The following is a 14,075-nucleotide window of genomic DNA, read 5'->3' on the forward strand; positions in this document are numbered from 1 at the left end:
GTTTCATGGTTTCATTTAGGACATATTGTAACCATTCTTCATATGTCTTTGCAATAGCTTTACATTTTTGTAAACTATCAAGGAATGGATGATTGGCTGAAGATGTTACATACACAATCATAGATATTTCACTTAAGGGTTTGGGTTTCGGGTGTAGGATAGCATTGATGTATTATGCCATGCTCCTCATTTCTTCCTTCATGTTTTGTTTATCCTGAGCATCCTTACAGAGCCTGTCTATGATGTTTTTATTGGAGGCTTCAAAGATTTTCATATCTACTACATGAATTCCCTTTTCCAAGTCAATTATTGACACTTGATATTCCTAAGGAGTGAGATCCTCATGTAGGCTACCTTTAGGTGGCTTGGCAATCTCTGCTAACCAATGCCTTGAACTTTTATCAAATTTTACTATGGGATTCAGTCCTGGCTTTTTTGGTTTTTAGAGACTTTCCCAAGAATTTACTAACCAAGTCATCAATAGGCATAGATAGGGGCACCATACTTCTTTTCTTTTCAATAGAATTTTTTAGTCATTTGGACATAATAGGATCATTGCCAGTCATGGGAGAAACATTACGTAAAACAAGGGTACTTGATTGAGCATCAATGTTCTTAGGAAACTTTTGAGGATCAATACATTATCTGCCATTGGAGAAGTAGGATGTTGTTCTGAAATTAGCTTTGCCTCTACAAGATCTAGGTCAATAATCACTCTATATTTTCCTTTGCCTGGTGTTGCTTTCCTAGTGCTCGAGTGGGTTATCCTTTTGGACAAGTTTTGGTACCTCTTTATGAAATTGAAGTTGAAGTGGTTGTGGAGTTACTTCAGCTTCAACTTCATGTGAACTTGCAACAGGGTCATTAATACTAGCATTAGTGACAACCTTTGGCTTTGAGCATGTCTTTTTATGTTTGGCTAATGAGTATTTCTCTTGGGCACTAGGGATAGTTGGTTTGATAGTCTTAGATTTCAACCAATTTTTAGTTCTTTTTGAAACTTTTGAGGTACGGGAAAGAAAATCATCTTCCTCTCTTCTAGTCCAATCAATTTCAAGAATTGGCATGCATTCAATCTGATTGACATAAAATGGGTTGATCACGTGTTCACTTTCATCTTCTTTTATCCCATTAGTGCAAAGGGAAACTTCAAACATATTAACTTGGCTTACTATTAGTCTTGACCATAACCCTTTTCTAGCTTCAAATTCATTCGAGCAATTAGCCCAATAATCTTCCAAATGTGCAACATGGACGAGTGAAGCTGCATGTTTGAAATTATCTCTAGAAAAGCTAGTGCAATCAAAATCTTCTTTGGGAGAGTAGGGTTTGAGGCATAGGTGGGGTAGTTTCATTTTTGTCAATACAACTTGCTTGATATTTGAGCATCTATAATGGCCAATTTCTATGGGAAATATGAAAGAAGATGACTTTTTAGAATTTTTAGGAGATTCTATTACAAAAAAAAGCTGTCTACATATCTCAGATAGGATAATGTTGTCCAAACAATAATGCAGTAGCCTGAGAGACTCACCAGAAAAACCTCCAACTCTGAGATACGGGAACTTGGGAAATTGGATGTAGAAACAACCATAAATCTCGATGACTTGCATTCATTCTTTAGATAACCTTTAAATTTCATGTACTTAGAGTTCAAAAACCAACCTTCCCAGAAATACATCATTTACCCTCCTGAACTCTTTATAAAAATCACTTGCCTAGAGATCCTTTTAGTACTAATAAATGGTCATTTCATCAGTCTAGGGAAAGTGTGGAAGACCTTCCCACTCATTTGATGTAGCTAAATGTAGATTGAGAAAGAAGACAAAAAGAAAGAGCTGAAACTACTCATAGCTACCAAACCCTTATGAAGATTTTCAGCAATTAAGTTAGCCTAATCAATGAACTTTTTAGCCTCAACAATCTTCTAGATAAAGAAGTACATCTGTCTTTCCCAGTGAAAAGCATAATCATTTCCCTGAACTCTATTCAAAAGCACCACAATATCAGCAATTTCTTTAATGAAATGCTCTATAGTTAAGGGTTTAGGCAATCTAGAGCCTCCTTCAACTAGTTTCAAAAGCAGGTTTGAGAAACTATTGAATCATAATCCTTCTTTCTTGGTCCATATAGATGTTTTACTTCCTCAAACATCCAGGGCTCATAAGGTTCTTTATGAGGAATTCTTAGAGTTGAACTGATGCTAGTCCTATTTATCCTGACCAACACTTCTCCAGAGATTTTCCTAATGCACCTGGTGTTAGGGTCATAATGATTTGCACATTCAACAACTAACTCCAGACACCCAATGGTTGATGGAAAGGTGGTCGCTTCAAGAAACCCACTATTGGACAACTTCTAGTATATGGGTCTAGACTGAGCATTTTTCGCCCGCTCTACTATATCGGCTAGCTTTTTTTTCACAAGAAAGATGTCATGAATTTCTGGGAGGGAGCTTAACAAGGATGGCTTTTCTAATTTAGTCATCTTGGGATAGAAAAGAGTCATGGTTTGGATTGAAAGGAGGATTTGTAGAGATAAACTAAAACACTTAAAACCAAAACTAGGCACAAAAAAATTGAGAGAGATATAATGCACTTACAGTTCTTGACAGAGCTTAACCCTTCACCTAAATTGCTTACCAGATGACACTAAGAGCCCAAAATGATCAAATGGGAAATTATACTAGCCCAAAGGGTAATTTTAAGAAATGGTTTCTTAAAAATCTTAGGATAGATATGAGTTGGTGAAAACATTTATAACAAGCATGACACTTGTATTTGACAAGACTTGCGAAGTTATTTGTAGTTAATGTCCATCAAATCTGCATGCAGACCTACATCTCATGATATCAAAAGATCTTGACTCCACCTTTTCTAATAAAACCAATCGTACTTTACCACGAGTTTCCTTAGATGTTATACTTATTACTTTTTGTGTTTTCAAGATTGTCATCAGGTGGGACCCATTTTCTGCTTCAAAAATGGTATTTATCACTTATAATACCTCACTTACAAGAAAGAAACAAAATGTTAGAGAAACACGAAGTTAAGGTTGAAGTTGAAGTATGTTTGAAACAACTCTGACTTCAACTTCAACTTCAAGGGACTTGACTTAGGTCGACAAGTAGAGAACTTAACAAGTGAAAGAAAGTGGGTGGACATGAGCTTTAATTTTAAGTTTATTATAAGTTCAACTTCAACTTCAACTTTTGGGAAAAAGAAACTTGGCAGACAATATTGTATATTGCACAAAAGGTAGGGTAACAATTGGCTTTGACTAGGGAATGAGATTGAAAAGGATCATTTATGAACTTAAGATCTATGGTTCCACAGACTAGCTCAAGCAGACCTAAACTAGAGAGACATAAAATAGGAAAGACACAATAGCATGGCTAGAAAGGAAACTAGGAAAAGGAAAGATGAGTATTTACTATGAAAGTGGCAAGCCAATCTACAAGCCAAAAAGCTTGAGATCTTGTCCATTATAAGATAGGAGCAAATCATCACCATTAAGATATTTCAATTTGAATGCATTGGAGCCCAATTCCTTTGATATGACAAACAGTCCTTTCCACAAACTTTTAAATTTAGTGTGCACTCCCTTAGGCTCATTTCTCTTATCCCATAGTAGAAATAATCTCCTTCCACAAATTTTTGAGGCCTTGATCTTCTATAAAAAAAATTTCTTCACACTCACCTAATTATTTTTAATGATAGGACTAGAAAACACCTCACCTTCAATTACCTTTCATGGGTTTAAAGTAGCTAGCTCTAGAGGAAAGGATAATTGTGCTTTAACTTTGTATACAAACTCAAAAGGAGTCATGCCAATAGCCATTTTGGGAGAGGTTCTATCTACCCAAAGTACTTCAAACAACTTTTTATGCCAGTCTCTCCCTCTTTGATCCTTTAATTTCTTCATGATATTAATTAGGTTCTTGTTTGTGGATTATGCCTGCCCATTGCCTTGGGGAAAGTAATCAGAGGCATGTGATAGATGTCCAACCATGATCATAGCAGAATAACTAAATTTCTCAAGATGATAAATTTTGTGCATTATCAGTTACTATCTTGCTTGGTACTTTGAAGCAAGTCAAAAAAAATTTTTGTTAAGAATTTACATACTACCTATGACATTGTGGCTTTCATAGGAATCACTTTGACCCATTTAGTGAAGTAGTCTATGGCAGTAAGAATATGAGTATGACTGAAACTAGAACTTGGGTTGATCAAACCTATAAAGTCCAATCCCCACTGCTAAAAGGGTTCTTCTATAACCACTAGCTTCAAGGGAAGAGCAGCTAATTGTGGTTTACCAGTAAACAACTTACATTTTTCACAATTGCCTACCCATTTATAAGCAGATTTGAACATACCTAGCCAATAATAACCACTCCTTAGAACTTTAAAGGCTATTACTGTGGATGACAAATGTCCTCTACAAGCTTCATTGTGAAAGGTTTTGAGTAACTTTTCCTACTGATCAGTATCAACACATCTCGAGAACATAACATCTAAGCCTCATTTATACAAGATATCATTAACAATGACAAACTTTTTTGCCCTAGGCTGAAGACTTATTCGATCCTTCCCTTTCAAATGATCTGAACATTCTCCATACATTAGGAAGTATGCTATATCTAAAAACCATTCATCTTTCAAACCAACCAACAAGTAATTGGGATATGTTTCTTCCTCTTTATTTTCTAATATAAGCCTACAAAGACCTTGACCATGAACTAGCTTAGATAGCTTGATATCCAGGTCAAATTCTTGCACCTTTGCTACCCAAGTAGCCTAATTGTTTACTGCTAGATCATGCTATGTAAGAATACTCTTGAATACTATAGATGGTACCTAAACCATATAATGTGAATGAAGGATGTAGTATCAGAGTTGCTTTACAACTTTCACAATAGAAAAGGCTTGTTTCTCAACCAAAGAATAGTGGAACTCATGTTTCTTTAGAGGAATACTCATAAAAGAAATAGGTACTTCTTCTCCCTTTTCATTCCTCTGAAGTAGGATACTAGACATAGTATGATCCGATGTATAACAATACATTATAAAATCTTTCTTAAAATTAGTATTAAAAAGAGTACCTTTGCAATAGCTTCTTTTACCTCTTCAAATGCTCTAACCACCAAGTCATCCCATTTGAAATTATGCTTTCTACTTAAAAGATTTTCCATAGGTTTTGTGATTTCAGCAAAGTTAGGAACAAATTTTCTAAGAAAGTTGATCTATCTAAAGAAAGATCTAACACCATTATGATTAATAGGGAGACATAACTACTAAATTTCTTTCAATCTCTCAAGCTCAATTTTAATCCCTTCCTTTGAAACTATATGCCCTAGCATTTTTTCCTCTATCATAGTGAAGATTGACTTCTTGGGGTTTAGTGAGATCCCATGTTCTCTACACTTCTTGAGTACTTTTGTCAAATCTTTTAGATTCTTTTTCTTCTCCTAGAGAATAAAGTCATATCATCAATATAAACCATGATTCTTTTATCTAGAAAATGTTTGAAAGTTGAACTCAATGCATGTTTGAGATTCATGCTAGCATTTATCAAGCCAAAAGGCATTCTCTTATAAGCGAAGGCACCCTAAGGAGTTGTAAATGCCATTTTATGTTGATCTTCTTTTGTAACTCCTATCTGGTTATAATCAGAGAACTCATCAAGGAATGACATCATCTCTAAGCTTGCTACTATTTGGAGAACCTAGTCCATCATGGGTAAAGCAAAGTTATCCTTTAGGCTTGCGTGATTCAAGTTCCTAAAGTCTATATAGATCCTTATTTCTCCAAAAAAAAATCTTATTGGCACTATGTTTGCCACCCATGTGGAGTGGTGTATTGGAAATATTATATGAGCTTTGAGAATCTTATCAATTTCTTTGAATATTGCATCTCAACTTTTCAGTTATAGGTCCTTAAATTCTATCTAAAAGATGTACCTAGCTTTAGAGTAATATGATGCTTGAACTATCCTCCCCTGAAGGTCTTCAAGTCTTCATATGACCAAGAAAATACATCAATGTATTCTTTTAGTGGTTTAATGAATCTTTCCTTTTCATCTATCTCACAACAGGTTCCTAGATTCACCATCTTAGGATTGAGTTTGTCTCCTAAGTTTACTTTCTCATACTCAACATTTTCAATCTCTTTTGAAAGTAAACCTTAAGCAAGGAAAGCATCTCACCTGTCGAAAAGTTTCTCAAGTTTCATTAGGTGTTTAGGTATCGCATTTCCTTTTAGTTGCATTGCACCTTCTATCTCTTTACTTATTGAGTTAGAACAAAAATTCCTACATTCTGACTCATAACCTTCAAAACAATTAGTGGCAATTTTTTCCATACTTTGCAAGAAAGCATTTATATGTGCATCATCTTTGAATACCTACCATGAGTTATTGTTGTCTAAGACACTCGATCTCTAAATGATCTCTGCAATATACTTATCTATTACAAAATTAGGATAAGGAATTAGCAAAGAAGCTAATACTACTAAGGAATCTGCTTTGGCATTTAGCTCTCTAGGGATTGATTCTATTGAAAAGTCTTCAAAATCTTCAATTTCATCCCATACTCAGTTCCTATAGTGCTTCAATTTTTCATTTTTCACTAAAAAAGGTTCCTAACCTGTTTTACTATTAATTCCACTTCTCCTTTTACCTTTAGCAACCTGATATTCTTCTTTTTCACCTTTTCTAGTCCAAAAGAAAAGTTTTATACTTAGTTGTATTATTTGTGTTCTAAAAGGCTAACTTGAATAAAAAGGGAAAAGTTTGACCTGTAGGGGATACTAATACAACACTAGCCTCAAACCCCCTCAAGTAGTAGCTTCCATCTAACTCCAACATCCAAGGAAAATTTGCATCTTCTAATTGTATACCTATTTCTTTATTTCCAGACATAATTAAATAATTAGTAAAGTCAGTTTCTTGATAAAGGATTTGAGATTTCAGATCATCAGATGGGAATAGTATATATTTAGAGTTGGCCTTAGGTAACAAAGTTACTTTTCCTCTTCCTATAGGTAATATGCCTTGGGATGAGTGCATTTTGACTTCTCCTCCCAAATCTCATCAGAAAGTCTGGCTAAGGAGCATGCCATAACTGGTAGGAATGTTAGCTACTAGGATAGTAAGCTTTATTCTCTTCTCTGGGAAGGCTACTAAAGAAACTTGGGCATCTTTGATTTGACCTATTAAGGGTACTTGCTTAGAATCTATTGAATAACACTTGCCAAAATTCTTAGTTAGAGGAAGATCAAGGGATTTTGCTACTATAGCTAGCATTATATTATCAAAAGAACTAGAGTTTATAATACAATTGCTTAATTTAAAGCCATTAAGGTAAAGGGATACATAAAATGGATCCAACTTTTCTCAATAGGATAACTCTGGGCTGACTTTATTAGGTTGGACCAAGTCTTTGTGAGGATTAGGATTTTGAGTTTTGGTTTCTCTTTGAAAGAAACTTTATTTATCTGTTTAGCAGATACATCAAGTGAAGGTTGGTGAACATATTCAATTATCTTATTGAGCTCACTAGGATTCATTCTCAAATACTTAGCAAGAGATATTTGAATTCTAGATGTTTTACAAAATTCAACTATATCAAATGCGGAGTTAGGATTAGACCTTTTCATAATTTGAGAAGTATGAGGTTGTGATTGTGATGACTTACTCTCTCCTTCTCCTCTAATTTTGGAATCCTTTGCTTGAGTAGGACTTGTAGTATTTTTGGACTGAAAATCAGCTTTTGCCATCTTCTACCCTCTAGTCAGCACTGAACATGAAGCTTCTTCAAAAGTTAAAGAATGTCGCCACCTCTATCAAAGTCAGATTCATACTCAAGGTAGCGATTTATAGAGCCACCAGATCCTTAGGAAGGTTCTTCTTCTATTGTTATGTTTGGTGTGACTGCTTTCTCAGCTTCAAGCTGCTCATGTCTCACATTCTTAGTACATGTGGCCTCTTCGTGATCATTAGTGAGGTGAAAAGTACACATGTTAGTTTTGTTGGGAGGAGGCTCGATTTGTAATCTTTTTTGGGTAATTGTCTCCCTTGGGAAGGAGTATTTTGGTTAGGATATTTCCTTGGAATATCTTGATAGGGAAATGAGGCTTTGGGGAGTTGTTTCTTTACTGCTAAAAGATCATTAGCCAACTTTTGGACAAGTGCATCATTATAAGATGATGATGTAGAGGCTTGAGAATTTGACATTTTCACATCTTTCTTCCACTTGTCAGATATAATAAGATCATTTTCTAACTCTATGGCAAGAGTTTGGGATGTTGCAAGTGTTTGAGGATTAGTTCTTTTCAATGGAAAAGCAATATCTGGGGCCATTACATTTAAAAAGAAACTCTTCTAATTTTCACCATTAGGTATGCTAGCCATAGGTATTTGATGCAAAGCTTTATTGAATTAGGCCACAAACTCCCACGTGGGTACATGTATTTCCTTTTTCATTTGGCTTAATTACATGAGCAAATAATTTGCATCTTCAACTGCTTTAAATTTGACCTCAAAAGCAATTTTTATACTATTCCAAGAGATGATGGATGCATTTGGTAAATGATGAAACCAATTGGTTGTTGAATTTGTCAAGTTCTAAATGAACAACCTTACGACACCATCCTCTGCTGCTACAACCAAAACTTCACATGTTGTATTAAAAGTATTCAAATGTTCTTCAAGTGACTTTTTGCCATCTCCACTAAATCTAGGGATTTCTTGCAAGTTGCAGAGGTCCTATCGTGACACCTTGAGGTTGATCTTGAGTCACTCCTAGTAATCTATAACTAATAGAGAGGATTGTGACAACAAAAGGAATTAAAGTTCCAAGGATGATTAGGGATTGCAAAGAAAGAAAAGGACTGCCACCTTTAGGGGGTGATGATGGTCTACTAATTGTTTTAGCGTTGTTTCCTTTCAAAGAAAGGTTAGGCTTCAAGTCAATTTTAGCTAAGTCTTCAAAATATTCATCTATAAGGCTTGAAAATCTATTAGTCTGTGTATGTATTTTCGTAACTAGGGTGAAAATTTCACTTGATCTAATCAATTATTTGCACGAGAAACTCTTTCCGCCACGGCTTCTTCTTGCACTATTGGAATACCTCTAATCCTCTTAGCTATTACTTCTTCTCTTTCTAGTACCAATTGTAATTGGAGATACTATTGATTACTGACTCAGTTAATCCAAGCATAAGTATTGAGGTTAGAAAAAATATCTTCCTATGTATCTTGAAACCCTAGGTTTGGTTGTAGAACAAACAATTGATTGTGGTTAGGAAGCACCGTTTCCCAAAAACATGTAACTTACTAGGAGCTTCAAAAAAAGAGTCAATTGCTTCCCATTTAATTTCTCACTACCTTTTCCTTTTATCAATCTCACTTTTTTATTTTATTTTCATACTCGTAACCAATTTTTGAAGCACCGTCTTCATTTTCATTTTATTAGTAGACTTTTGGTGCAGAGATTAATATTAGTATTCTAAATGGGCATGCAACATATAGATTTTTAAGATCCAAAAGTTTCAAAAATAATTTTTGTATAGATGAGGTGTTTACGTTCAAAACAGATTCATCTTAAGTGTTCAACTCATTTAACTTATGTTGCTAAGAATGTTTCTCTTTAAGGTTGACTGCCTTATGTTAACTTATTCTATATTTTGTAGAGCCAAACTACCATTTTTGTTTAGTTCTTTTATTTAATTTCAAGCAGCTACCAAGATAGTTCTATTTTTTAAAATGAATTGACAACCTTATGGGCTAATACAAGTTCTCTATGGTTATTATGGTTTTATATTGAGACTCTTATAGTATTCAAATTTTGATGTATTTTATTTATTTTAATGTCTAAGGTTTGAAGGGTGGTGACAATAGTAGTGATTCAAAATGAGTTAAAATCTTTTATTATAAGTTTTTTATTAAAAGATTGAGGTCTTATTGAAGGGAATTTTGGTCCTTCCAAATTTAATGGCCCAAAGTTTAGGAAGTTGTGTTATGGTTGTGTTCTATCGTGTACGTGGGACTAGGGTCATGCCCCCTTATTGATTTAATAATTAATAATAGATAGGATTGTCCATGGTAAGTGGTGGATGTAACAGGTCTTTTTTGAGAATTATACACACTCCACTAAACTAGAGTTGTTAGTAGGGAAATACCTCATGTAGTCTATTATGTATCTTCATAGTAGCTTTCACAATAAGAAGCTCATTTCATTAATGATGTGTATCTTATATTTTTCATAGTTCCTCCAGTTGAGAACCTAAACTGACTTATTCTACTATTGTTTCCAAATGAAAAAGAATATAAATCAAACTTAAAACTAAATTTAGAACTTAAAATGATGGTGATATACCATAATATTAAGTGATTTTTATCAACTTAATCATCCATTTATGAAATTAACTAAGCTAAAAATACATACACAATCAAAGTGTATATTCATCTAATAATTAATTTCTAGCAGTCCATATATATTCAAATAGAATAGATATCAAATATACTAAATAATAGACAAATATGATCACACAAATAAACTTTCACTTATTTTAATTATTTATCTAAAATCAAATTATCAAATCACAAATATGATTATACAAATAAACTTTCACTTATTTTAATTATTCATCTATTATTCATTTAAAATCATATTATCAAATGAATCTTATGTAAAAATAATTTAATTATAGATGAGCGCGCCCATCAATAATTGCATTAAAAAATAAATCCCACTTAAAAAATTACTAATGCGATAAACCAGCTCAAAAAATAATGATGTAGAACCCGGAAGAATGAATTCAATTGTAGATGCCTGGTCAAATATACAATAAATATTGCGATGGCACATAGCCCATTTTTATTGGATGAATTCTCTTGTTTCTTCTGCCCTGTCTACATGTAGCTAGGGTTAATTATCTCGATTTATGGTGGTCTCCGAAAAAGAAGCTCGTCCGAATTCATCGGCCACATAATTTACAAGTTAGACAGTGCGCATATCTGTCTGTACCTTCAACCATATCAGCTTTTATAAGTATTATAACAAAAATTATCTGCAGGACAGTGGGAACATTCATAATTTGATAGACAAGGCGGTGTGTAAGTAGAAATCCAACTGGCACGGCACGGAGAGGTAGGGTTTTAAAATGTTTTGCCTCGCCTTCATTATTAAGGGTCACGTACATTTCATTAACTAGGGGTTTTGCCTCGCCTGCATTATTAAGTGTCACGTTTCATTAAGTAGGTAGCAGACGACTTTGGCACCGGCTACGGTGCAACATATTTGCACCGTAGAAATGCGTGCCCAAATTCGCTTCTGCTAGGATGTCCGACTCGTACGACATGTGACAGTGTCTTTCGTACCGTATCCGCTATGATAATACTAACTGTTTTATTTTTAAAACTTCGGTTCATTGATATTACAAAAACTTTAGTGTTACAATATTTTAAGTGGATTGAAGTATTCAAATTATATATTGAATTGGTAAAGGTAAATTTTTTTATATTTTATTTTATAGTTATTATTAATATTATATTTTATAAATAATAAAATTTAAAGAAAATTTGTGTATAGTTGAATTTTGAAATTTATTAATTAAATTTATAATTCTAGTATTATGTTTTTAAATTTTTTAAATTTTTGGTATTATGTAATTTAATTTAAGTGACTAATAACAATTTATTTTTTAAATAAGTTTTTTGAATATTGTATATTTTTTACGCTATGTATTTTAGATAAAAGTAAATCTATTTTAACTCATGTGATAGACAACATTTTAATTTGATTGTTTTCTAATGAAAATTAATTTGGTATGTAATCAAATATAATTTGGGATATATGTAATAAGTATAATTCTGAAGTTTGATATATTTATATTTTTATATTTTTCCTCATTAAATAAAATATATTTATTTATCTTGTTTTTTAAAAATAATATCACATTACTACAATCAATATATTATTAACAATATAAACACTGTCAATAAAAAATAAAATAAACAATAAACTATTAAAAATGACTTATATTAAATAGTAAATCTTATGTTTTTTACTTTTGTCCATTGATATTAACTTTTGAAATAGTAAATTAGGACATCGTAAGTTAGTGTCTTATAAATATTTTCACTTGGAGACATTTTTTATTTGGTTAAATTAAAGTAGTTGCAAAATATATAGTTGCATTTTTGTTTCAATATTTTAAATGGTTAAATTAAAGTAGTTGCATAATATTAAATAATAATATTATTATTTTTATTTAATTAGTGTTATATATTTTTAACTATATTGAAGTTTGAAATTATATTGGATTGGTAAAGGTAAATCTTATTTTTTACTTTTGTCCATTAATCTCAACTTTTGCAATAGTAAGTAAATTAAGGCACCCTAAATTAGGATCTTATAAATATTTTCACTTGGAGGCATTTTTTTATTTGGTTAAATTAAAGTAGTTGCATAATATTAAATAATAATATTATATTTTAAACTAGATTGAAGTTTGAAATTATATTGGATTGGTGAAGGTAAATCTTATTTTTTACTTTTGTTCATTAATCTCAACTTTTGCAATAGTAAATTAAGGCACCCTAAATTAGTGTCTTATAAACTTGGAGGCATTTTTTTATTTGGTTAAATTAAAGTAGTTGCATAATATTAAATAATAATATTATTATTTTTATTATAGTGTTATATAATTTTAATTAGATTGAAGTTTGAAATTATATTGAATTGGTAAAGGTAAATTTTGAAATAAAAATGCAACTATATTTTTTGCAACTACTTTAATTTAACCAAATAAAAAATGTCTCCAAGTGAAAATATTTATAAGACAATAACTTACAATGTCGGAATTTACTATTTCAAAAGTTAATATCCTAACTTACTATTTCAAAAGTTAATATCAATGGACAAAAGTAAAAAAATAAGATTTACTATTTACTATTTAATATAAGTCATTTTTAATAGTATATTGTTTATTTTATTTTTTATTGACATTGTTTATATTGTTAATAGTATATTGATTGTAGAAATGTGATATTGTTTTTAAAAAACAAGATAAATATATATATTTTATTTAATGAGGAAAAATATAAACATTTGACAATACTTTTATATTGATTTATTTATCATATTCAATACAAATTCTAGTGATTTCTTACATTTGTTAAAATCAAGCTTCAGAATTATACTTATTAGATCTATCCCAAATTATATTTGATTACATACCAAATTAATTTTCATTAGAAAACAATCAAAATACATAGCATAAAAAATATACAATATTCAAAAAAATTATTTAAAAAATAAATTGTTATTAGTCACTTAAATTAAATTACATAATACCAAAAATTTAAAAAATTTAAAAACATAATACTAGAATTATAAATTTAATTAATAAATTTCAAAATTCAACTATACACAAATTTTCTTTAAATTTTATTATTTATAAAATATAATATTAATAATAACTATAAAATAAAATATAAAGAAATTTACCTTTACCAATTCAATATATAATTTGAATACTTCAATCCACTTAAAATATTGTAACACTAAAGTTTTTGTAATATCAGTGAACCGAAGTTTTAAAAATAAAGCAGTAATGTTATCATAGCGGATACGGTAGGAAGGACGCTGTGTAATATCAGTGAACCGAAGTTTTAAAAATAAAGCAGTTAGTATTATCATAGCGGATACGGTAGGAAGGACGCTGTCACATGTCGTACGAGTCGGACATCCTGGCAGAAGCGAATTTGGGCACGCATTTCTACGGTGCAAATATGTTGCACCGTAGCCGGTGCCGACGACTTTCATACCATGTCCTTGGGTTTTTTTCAACGGTGCCGCAACAGTTTTGAATTTTCTCTTATGATTCGTTTGTCTCAAATATCATTGGAAACACTGGAACTGTTTATGGATATTCATCTTTAAATGATATTCTACAATAATAATAATAATCAAATTCTACAATTGCATAAAGCAATGGCTCTACTTGAATCTGGTTTGTTTTATTATAAAAATAGTACCTTTTTTTTAATTTTTAAATATCTAGTTCATT

The sequence above is a fragment of the Cupressus sempervirens genome, chromosome 10 (assembly GCF_028749045.1).
Source record: "Cupressus sempervirens isolate cs-2001-9-10 chromosome 10, ASM2874904v1, whole genome shotgun sequence".
NCBI lineage: Eukaryota > Viridiplantae > Streptophyta > Pinopsida > Cupressales > Cupressaceae > Cupressus > Cupressus sempervirens.